At 36.9% G+C, this 9,602-nt stretch overlaps 1 long non-coding RNA gene across 1 annotated transcript; it reads left to right on the plus strand.

The window, feature by feature from the left end:
* Positions 1-825: 825 nt before the first annotated feature.
* LOC116174390 lies at positions 826-9,090 on the plus strand. Its single transcript, XR_004146104.1, has 8 exons — positions 826-889; positions 4,614-4,711; positions 4,908-5,514; positions 5,738-5,837; positions 6,026-6,583; positions 6,732-6,813; positions 7,128-8,897; positions 8,956-9,090. It is a non-coding gene; the product is annotated as an uncharacterized LOC116174390 (long non-coding RNA).
* The last annotated feature ends 512 nt before the right edge of the window (positions 9,091-9,602 follow it).

The following is a 9,602-nucleotide window of genomic DNA, read 5'->3' on the forward strand; positions in this document are numbered from 1 at the left end:
AAATCTTGGGTTATAACAGCGCACTTTCACTTAAATTTTCAAAAAAAAACCGCTCATAAGCAAGAAAGTTGGGTCTGCGTATGCAATCTATTTTTTTTCAAAAAGTGCACTCAATAACAATGACCCAAGGTGTTCACATTAGTTTCCAACAGAGCCCATTTGCCAATCCGCATACCTGTGCCTGTGCGAATCTGCCAAAAATATTTTCCTTTTATGTCATACTCTTAAAGTATCTGTACCAAATTTGGTTCCAATCGGTTCATTCGTTTAGCCGTAAATGAGGATGCAGGCAGACACACCGACAGACCGACCTGCATCATTGAGCTTTTGTTTGATTTAGATCCCTGGTGCTCTAAAACGTGTAAGTCCGTCAAAACCAGCCCGGTGGGACATTTTTACCACATGACATTACCTCCTTTACTAACGAAAGGCGGATGGTAAAAATCGTAACATTTCGGGGCAGCGTAGTCTGTAGAATTTTTAGAAATAATCAATCGCAAAAATAGAAAATTACACGTTCAGCTTTTACTGCGGTGAAAACGGGTATGGTTGCGATTTTTGTGAGCATTTATAGAAACGCCCTTAACGTACAATCCCAGAAACGAAAATGGGAATTGCGTAATTTTTAAACGGGAAGGGTTGCACCTAGATCCTGTTTTATCTACACCCCACTGGGTTGACTGTATTTAACGCGATTGTGTTTGGAAACTTTTTGCATGCCAGTTACGCCAATTTTAAGATAAGACGCTACGGCCTGGGTGTTATCGCCTATTACAAGTAACACGCATTCCAATACCTACCTAATACGTTTCATTTCGCGTTGCGCTCTGGAAGCGTGTGGTGTGTTTGTTTCGTGCTTCGACCAGGGATCGAACCAAAACGGGAAATGGTGAGTTTTTGATTTGTAATTTGGGTGTTATTGGTTCGTAGACTAAATCGTTAGTAGGCAAATTTGGACAAAAAACTGCATCTTTTTTAGACAGCATTCATCGCTTTTTAGCAAAATGATCTTTCAAATTCATTCAAAACCTTCTTTAGAGGACGTGGTTCGTTAGTAGGTATTCTAGATCTCATGTAAAGGATTTTGAATTCGTACGGTGTGGCGTAAAACTCAAAAAAAAGTCAAAATAGATCGTACCATTTTACAAGGAATCATTTGAAAGCGTAATATTAATGTTTTCGAAGTAGATTTTCAACTGCATTGCCGCCACATGTTGCGAGATAAGGAATTAGTCATCGCACCTGTGGCCGTAACTGATGATTATATTTCTTCAACAAATTCGCGATTGCAATTTTTAGACAACGTTCATCGCTATTCAGCAAAATGATCTTTCAAATCCATTCAAAACCATTTTTTAAAGGACGTGGTTCGTTAGTAGGTATTGTAGATTTCATGTAAAGCATTTTGACTTCATACGGTGCAAGGTAAAACTCTAAAAAAGTCAAAATTGATCGTACCATTTTACAAAGAATTATTTGAAGGTGTAATATTAATGCCGCCACATGTTGCGAGATAAGGAGTTAATCATCGCACATGTGGCCGTAACTAATGATTGCATTTCTTTCTAGAAAATGGTCGTATTTTAAGTGACCTTTTTCATAACTGTAGTAGGCAGCGGGATAATTTCCAAAAATATTTCTCGCCCTCTTCCCCTTTTATTTAAAGAGGCGTTGTGAATCTACCTCAAATGTTAGTCTTTATTGCAGCTCTATATAAAAATCGAAGGCTTTTTGAGTCAATTGATTTTTAATTAATGCCAACTTTACAGTCAATTTTATGCGTATACCTACCCCTTAAATACCGAGGGTTGTTTTAGCACTAATCAAGAAATTCGTGATTGTAATTTCTTTCGAAAGGCCAACTTCCTTCGATTTTCTATATGTATAGGCAATAAATCAGGAAGTACTTGACCGTTTACCATCCTGCCGGGGAGAATTTAGTAAGATTGGGTGTGACCCGATAGGTTCATGCATAATCTTTGCTTTGGACCTGGTCAAAGAATATTTCAATCCATTCCGAAGTAAGGTACTATTCGAAAGTTAAACTTTCTTTCCTCGAAATACTTAGTAGGCCCGTGCTTGTCGCCAGCCCCTGCGACTACGTTTGCTACCCTGTCAAAACTTCAATTTCGTTTAGATATTCCAATAGAAATGTTTAATATGGTGCTATTTTTTAAGTTTCATTTCTTTGAAAGCATTTTCTTTACCTGAAAGTGAATTGCTTGAGCTGGTAATGCAAAAGCATAAGGAACTTTATTACTTCGTGCCACTTTTTACGTAAAATTTCGGCAGTAAGCTTTATCATGGATTAAAGTGAAGAGGGTGTAAGTACGTACGCGACCCAAACTTTTTTATTTCTGGTGAAATTTTTACGAAATGTCTTTGTATTAGGTCCTTCTGGTAACAGATTCAGATTCTCCGAAAAATTGTGCCCATGTACTACCGAATCGTCCATTTTTGACCGTTTAAGCTAGGGAAAATGAAAACGAATGTGACATTTTCAGTTTTTGAGTGATATCTCAGGTTTCAAAGATTTAAAAAAAATTTCAAATGCGTTTTTTTAGTTACGAGGGGGATAATGTCCCCATTTAACTTACACTGCATCTCTTACCGTTACGGTGATCCCAATGGTGAGCCACGAATTTGACCCGCCCTGTACTTGACCGAATCGCACTTCTTTATTTACGCAAAATTATACACAGAATTTCTTTTTTTTGTTATGTTTTCTATAAAATTTCAACTGTAAGCTTCGTTATAATTCAAATGTTTCAATAAGAATATTTTGCCACCTCTTCGAAATAAAATAGATAATTTTAAGTCGAAAATACGCATACACATCTTAAAAATCCAAATTCAAACAACACCCTCATCACTCAACATTTCCTTCGCAATTGTAGTAAAAGAGGGAGTTAATGCCAATAATATTTCACACCTTTTATAGTTATTTACAATTACAATTTTTATTGTAGTTGCATATAAAAATCGAAAGCTTCTTGTGGCAATCGATTTTAGATTCAAGCAATTTCCAAATTTTACCCAATTTTGTGTAATCTTTCCTTTAGATCTAGCTAAAGGGCACTTTAGGGTGTTATTATTCCAATAGAAAAATTGAAACTGAAGTAAGTTTAGTCTTTTTAAGTGAAAATACTAGCGCATTGTTTGCTTGTCCGCCACTTCGTGTGAGAGGGATGAGATCTCAACAAACGAGATGCCGGGGGGGGGGGGCATTTTCGAGACAATTAATAGATATAGCTCCCCTATACTGACCAGTAAGCAACATTTACAACTTATTCGGGAATTCTGACAAAAGGCACAACAGGCCCGTTTCTGTCTTACGCCCTGTTTGGTTAAGGTAGTAGAGCAACATGTTTTATTTGTGCAACAATTTGATAAGAAACCTAGTGCAAAGGTCAAGCGTAGGTATTTATATGCACAAAAGCAACCTGCTTATTTTTTTGCAATTTTTCCCTTTACATTTTGACTGTCTTCTTTCTTGAAAATTCAATCAAAAAATGCGTAGCGAATGTGCGGCTCCAAATTTAATATTCGTGAGTCAATTTTGTTGATTTTGTTATCAGGCCAATTGGTCAAAACCTGTTTACTTTTGTCACCTCAAAAGGGCGGCGTGCATGCGTGACCTGAGCTTTTTACTTTCCGGTCAATTTTGTTCAAATATTTTAAATTTTCCTTCAAATTTCGACTGTTAGGCTACTTAAAAGGTCAAATAGAAAACGTGTAGTTGATTCTTGGCCGCAATTTTCCTAATTTTTATGAAACTGCCCTCTCACATAGCATGAGTGGGATATTTTGTAAGAAGTTCCTACTATGGGGGGTGTCACTTTTTGTTATATCGTCTAATTATGCGCAAAGGACTTTAGTGGTCTCATATACACAAAGATAAAGGTTTCATCTCCATCATTTTTTAAATTTTCAGCTTTCCAATAAAATCCTTTGCAATTTTCTACTATGCAATGACGAAATTTAGGTAGCGCTTAAAAAGGTTCGGTATCTTTGGTTAGTTGCTATTGAACGTGACTTTAGCTACTCCTCACCCATCAACATAAATATGAAAACCTGAAAGATTTGAAATTTAATCAAGTTTCTTAGGGAAGGAGAATTTTTGTTTTTTTTCCACTAGGGCTATAACAAACTCAATATACAGAGATATAAAAGTTTAACCCTTAGCAATGTTTAATCATGTATTTTATTACGTCCTCTCCAGTTAAAGCTAATCTAGCATACCCCAATCGACTCCACTCCATGTATATGGAAAGGGGTTAGATTAGACCATTTTTATGCAGGGTCGCTATTAAAGATGGAGATTTTGAGATATAGGTAGACATGAAAATTAGAACTCTTCCATTTGAAATTTATTTCAAACATTTCTTTGACACATGGTTTTTGACATATTACAAAATTAGCCAGCCGCCTGTGTCGCGCAGCGGGGTGGATGCTCGACTGCGGCACTAAGGGTCCCTGGTTCTAATCCCGGTTTGGGTATGGATATTTGAAAATGCATAGCGGGCTGGGTTGGTAGAGCTACCTTGATTAAAACCTTGCCCTATTAATTAATTACGATTAGAAACCCTTTGTTAACTTATTTTTCTTTTCAGTTATTGGTGCAAGTGTGAAAGAGTGCGGTTGTGTTGTGTTTTCTTCCCTGCGTTGGATAATGGTCATCCCTAGGAGAGCCCGAATTAATAAGGCTAGGGTAAGTTTCTTTTTTTTTTAATCTGCACATAAGTTGTCAGTTAGCTCGTGTCTTATTTTGATAATACACAGTTGTCTTTCATTCCATTAGAAGTGTTCAAATCATTTAGAGGTTTTACTTTAGATTCTTTGTTCAACACGTACCACAAATATTTTCGATTTTCATTTTTGTAATTCAAATTTATTCTTCATTTCAGATCCGAGAAGGGCAGCCTTATAAAGGTAGGATTTTCTTTTTTTGCATGGTGGTGTTGGGTTTATTGCACTTTTTATTTTATGTATCTAGCAGTGGGGAAAAGTGAATAGTGCATAACCAAAAGGTAAGGTAGTGAGTCTGGCTGACCTTCGTACGGTAAAATTAAGTGAGGTATGTCCCTCTTCTCGCCCATCTTAGTTACGTAAGCGTGGCTGCAAGTTCTTCTCTCAGAATCAATCAATTTATTTCACAATATTCAGTATTGCAGCTCAACTTTCCGTTTCGAAGTTGAGCGATTTCGAAGATTTCCATACCTCACTTAGTATATCACTAGAAGGTCAACTTTGCGCTTTTTAGAAAAAGGTAAGTGCGTTTGAATCACCATAAGCGTTTCGTTTATTGAGTGTTTATGATTCTTTGGTAAACGAACGCGCAGAAAACTTGGAACAGTGTTGGCCTAATGGGCCTACTTACTGATTTTCTCGATTGTTCACAGCGTCATCGATGGGATTGCAGCGTGTAACCTGTTGAAGATCCAACACTGTCATGCTCAAGGTCAACCCACGGTCCGGTGACAGAGTCGTGTGGATGCCGCTTAGACGAGCGAGGTCAGTACAACATTGCTTGCTATTTTAATTGTCCAACAGTTTTTCTCAAAAACAAACTCAACTATTGCAAATTTTTCCATTACTCTATTTCCTTTTTCTTATCAAAACCTTAGAAAATTAATTTACAAGCTCTACCTTGTTTTCCGCAACTGAAGAATAGTTTAATTTTTTTTAATCATTTGCAGTCCAAACTCTCTCTAATGTAAAATATTTCCCTTTTCAGTAATGGACAACGGAGAAAGATGTCTACCAGGAGTTGTGCAGTGCCGTCCCTTCTATGGTTATGGTTCTTCCCAGGCGAGACCGATTTAATAAGGCTAAGGGTAGGTTCTCACTTTTGGTGAAATTTATAGTAAACGTAGCCTCCCTAAACAAAAATGGGAAAGAATTTCCTTGAAAGCCCATTTTAGGTATACTTTCTGAATTCACAAGCTTATTTGTAACCATTTTGTTTCATTTTAAGTAGTTACGTAATTGATCTCTTTTAACGTAAATGTATTCTTTGTTCCAGATTCCAGAAGGGCAGCCTTATCAAGGTAGGATTTTTTTTTCTATGCATGGGCATTTTCTTTTTTTGTGTATTTAGGAGTGCAGTGGGGGGGAAGTGAATAGTGCGTATACATCAGCGTCGAAACTTTCGTGCAATAATACGCTTTGTCTTGTGACTGTCCTCCAAGTCTATCATCTTGGTAATGTAAGATTGGGTCAAATGGTCTGCTTCGCACCGTCAACCAACTTTCCCCATTTTAATTGGTATGCCTATGAATTCATAGCCACACTGTTAGAATGGAGTAATTTGATTTTCTCTGCAAAACAAATATTTCGTTTCCAAGCTGAGTGACTTCGAGAACTGTTAGAATTCATGTATTATTACACAAAAATAGGTATTTTTGGTTTTAAGGGTAGGTAACCAATTGAATCACTAGATTACTTGAATTCTTACTAATTGCAATGTTTTGCTGTTCGCAGTAGCAGACCACTATATCTACTGTTGTGGGGGGACCTGGCGTGATGGACAACTACCCAACCCATCCTGTTGATCACAAGGAATTTGTTCAAGTAAAGAAAGGTGATTAGTATGCCACTTGTTTTAACCCTTTGCTAATCCATTCATTGCTCACATGGTGTAATTTAAGGATACAGACTTAAGCCTTAAGTTTTACACAAGAATTAAATTATTAGAACTTTCTTGTAATACGCAATGTTCTACTTTTCAGCTATGGTAACAAAGATGTCGTATGTCGTGCCTCTCATGGTAAGCGATTCTTCCCAGGCGAGCCCGAATTAATAAGGCTAATGGTACGTTTTCCATTTTTTAAGACATATATAGTTATAGAGTTAATAAAACAATGACGTCATTTTAGTAAATCCAAATTTCAAACCTCTTCAAACAATTGGCACGTTTGTTTATTATTATATTAACCCATTTATCATTTCTTGAGCTACATGTTTATTTAATGAATAATTCTAAAAGGTGATTACAAGTGTCCCTTATTCTTTTAACGTGGCTTACTTAAAATACCCTTGCTTTTAGGGGTTAATCAGAATTATAGATAGAATATAACATTTAATTTTAATCAAATGTACCTACTTATATGTATTCCTTGTTACAGATTCCAGAAGAGCAGCCTTATCAAGGTAGGATCTTTCTTTTTGCATGCGACTACATTTTCTTTTCCACATTTTTGTGTGTATTTACCAGTAGGGCAAAGTACAATAGAGGTCAAAGACTGTTTTGACAGAAATTTGTATCATAAAACTGAGTGGGGTGTAATAATCCCCTTAACTTATCATCTTGGTGATGTATAACATTAACTTTCGCTCCCATGCGGAATATCCGATTTATTTATAGGCGTAGAACATAAAGATTCCTTCTCAAATGATCTGCTAGCAGATTGGAAATATTTATACTCAATCCAATTTTGAAACCTTTTTCTTTGAAAAATTCAAAACTGATTTTATTTTCCACCACGGTTAAAATGCGCGCAGTGATCGGTCGTATCGAAAAAAGTGGTAGTGGTTGTGGTAATGAAAATCCTTCCTTGATAATTTGTACTAAATTAAACATAGCAAATCCTTCAAGTCATTCAGTTGTGTTTATGGGACCAGATAACATTTACGGAGTAGGGCTCTTGACAGAGGGAAAAGTGTCTAAGCCGCCTCGAGTGTAAACTTTTGATGCGACATGGACTGTACTACCATCCGGCAAGAGCTTTTCTCCTAAATTTGATCTGCCTCCTAAAAACAAGGTAATTAATCGTACAGCAGTCTTTAAAATTGATAGCTTCATTTATTTTTCGAAGCTGACTGACTTAGTGGAACGTTATGAGCCTCTAGTACTTTGAAAAGGTAAGTGAGTCTTCGGGGGTTCAGTGGGACCACTTGAGCCATCTGAAGATGGCCAACGCCCCACTCCCATTATCTTAAAAAATCTCACTTTACACGTTCTTTGCTGCACCTTTACTAACTTTAGTCACGTTCCTGATTCTCCTATCTTGGATTTTGCCTCATACGCAGCACATTCTAACCTTTGAGATATTTACTCTGCCTGTCATTACTCGCACTATGTGCTCGGAACCAACTTCCTATACTCGACCTATCCCGAAGTGGACTGCTTGACCAAGACAAGCAGGGGTGGTGGTGGGCCCACTTCCTTCCTTTCTCCCTTCCCGGTATATTTAAATACAGTTTCATATAAAAATTCTCTTAGCAGTCCTCGATTTCGAGGAGTGTCACGTTTGTGGCGATGTTGTATTCAATAGTCCTAATTAAGATAACCGAAACGGAATCAGACCCCCCACACATCTCGTCTTCAGACATCTGGAGTCCAACTGAAAAACATTGCTTTACAGTTATCAAAAGATGCAAAAAGGACAATCTTCCATTCCACCGAATGTTCGCTTATTTATTCTTATAATTCCACTACCAAATCTAACTAGGGCTACCGTTACAAGGGGTGTCACATTGGTGATGCATCACGATTGTTTTTTTATCTAATTATGGAGGATTATATCAACTTCATATTCCAAACATAAGATTTATCCCCTAACATTACTTTAATTATTAATTCTCTCAAGAAAAGAAGGTGGTGCTTTAACACTTTTTATCTTGGATTAATGTACTTAAGTGGGGCCCTAGAAACTCAAGATACTTGAATACAAAAACTTTACCTCTAAAAATAAATTGTAACTTCTTCCGAAGATTCCCTTTACCTTGCAATTTCATACTGTCAGTAAGTCATTACTCTGGCGGTTAAAAACCTTTAATGTTTTTGATTCAATAATATCAAAAAATGCCCCTAAAAATTTTTAAATCACGATTAGTATTTTGCTTCCGGGCTGAGTGACTTCGGGAACTGTTACATTTCACCGCTTTTATTTAAGGTAAGTGAACCACTACATTACTTGGTTCTTTACTAACCTCATTATTTCCTGTTTGCAGAGCTAGTAGCGGACTACCAGATCTAATGTTGTGGATCGACCGACTCCAATCCTGCCGTGACGGATCGGATCGAATCCAGGGAACCGCCGACCTTGTTCTCCACATAGAATTTGTTTACTTAAATTTAAAAAAAAAGGTAACTAGTATGCCACCCTTCATGTCTTAACACATCCGTCACGCACCGTTATCTCTAGTCCTTAGTAATTGTGTTTTCTTTTCCCATATGGCGTGATGTAAGGCCACAAAAACTCATTTCTTAATTTTATTTCACATAAAAATCACAATTTTTAGGTAAAATTGCATTAGATCCTCTTGCCGATATATTGTAATACTCTACTTTTCAGTTATATGGTAACAAGGATACGGACATCGTGTATGCCCATGGTTTGCGGTCCTTCCTAGGCGAGCCCGAGTTAATGAGGCTAAGGGGTAAGTTTTCCATTCTAATTAGAGGATATACAGTTAAAAACTTCATGGTCACAAAAGAGTTTGAGAAAAAAAGTCACATATCACCCCTCCCCCTAGCTAATTAAAATTTGAAATAATTGGCATGCTTGTTTTCTTATTGAATTAGTATCTTAGTACTAATCGTCTTTCTTCATTTTATAAAAAGTGATTGTTGGTTTTTGGCAGACCTGGTTTACAGT

Source organism: Photinus pyralis, unplaced genomic scaffold (assembly GCF_008802855.1).
Source record: "Photinus pyralis isolate 1611_PpyrPB1 unplaced genomic scaffold, Ppyr1.3 Ppyr1.4_LG6, whole genome shotgun sequence".
Taxonomy (NCBI): domain Eukaryota; kingdom Metazoa; phylum Arthropoda; class Insecta; order Coleoptera; family Lampyridae; genus Photinus; species Photinus pyralis.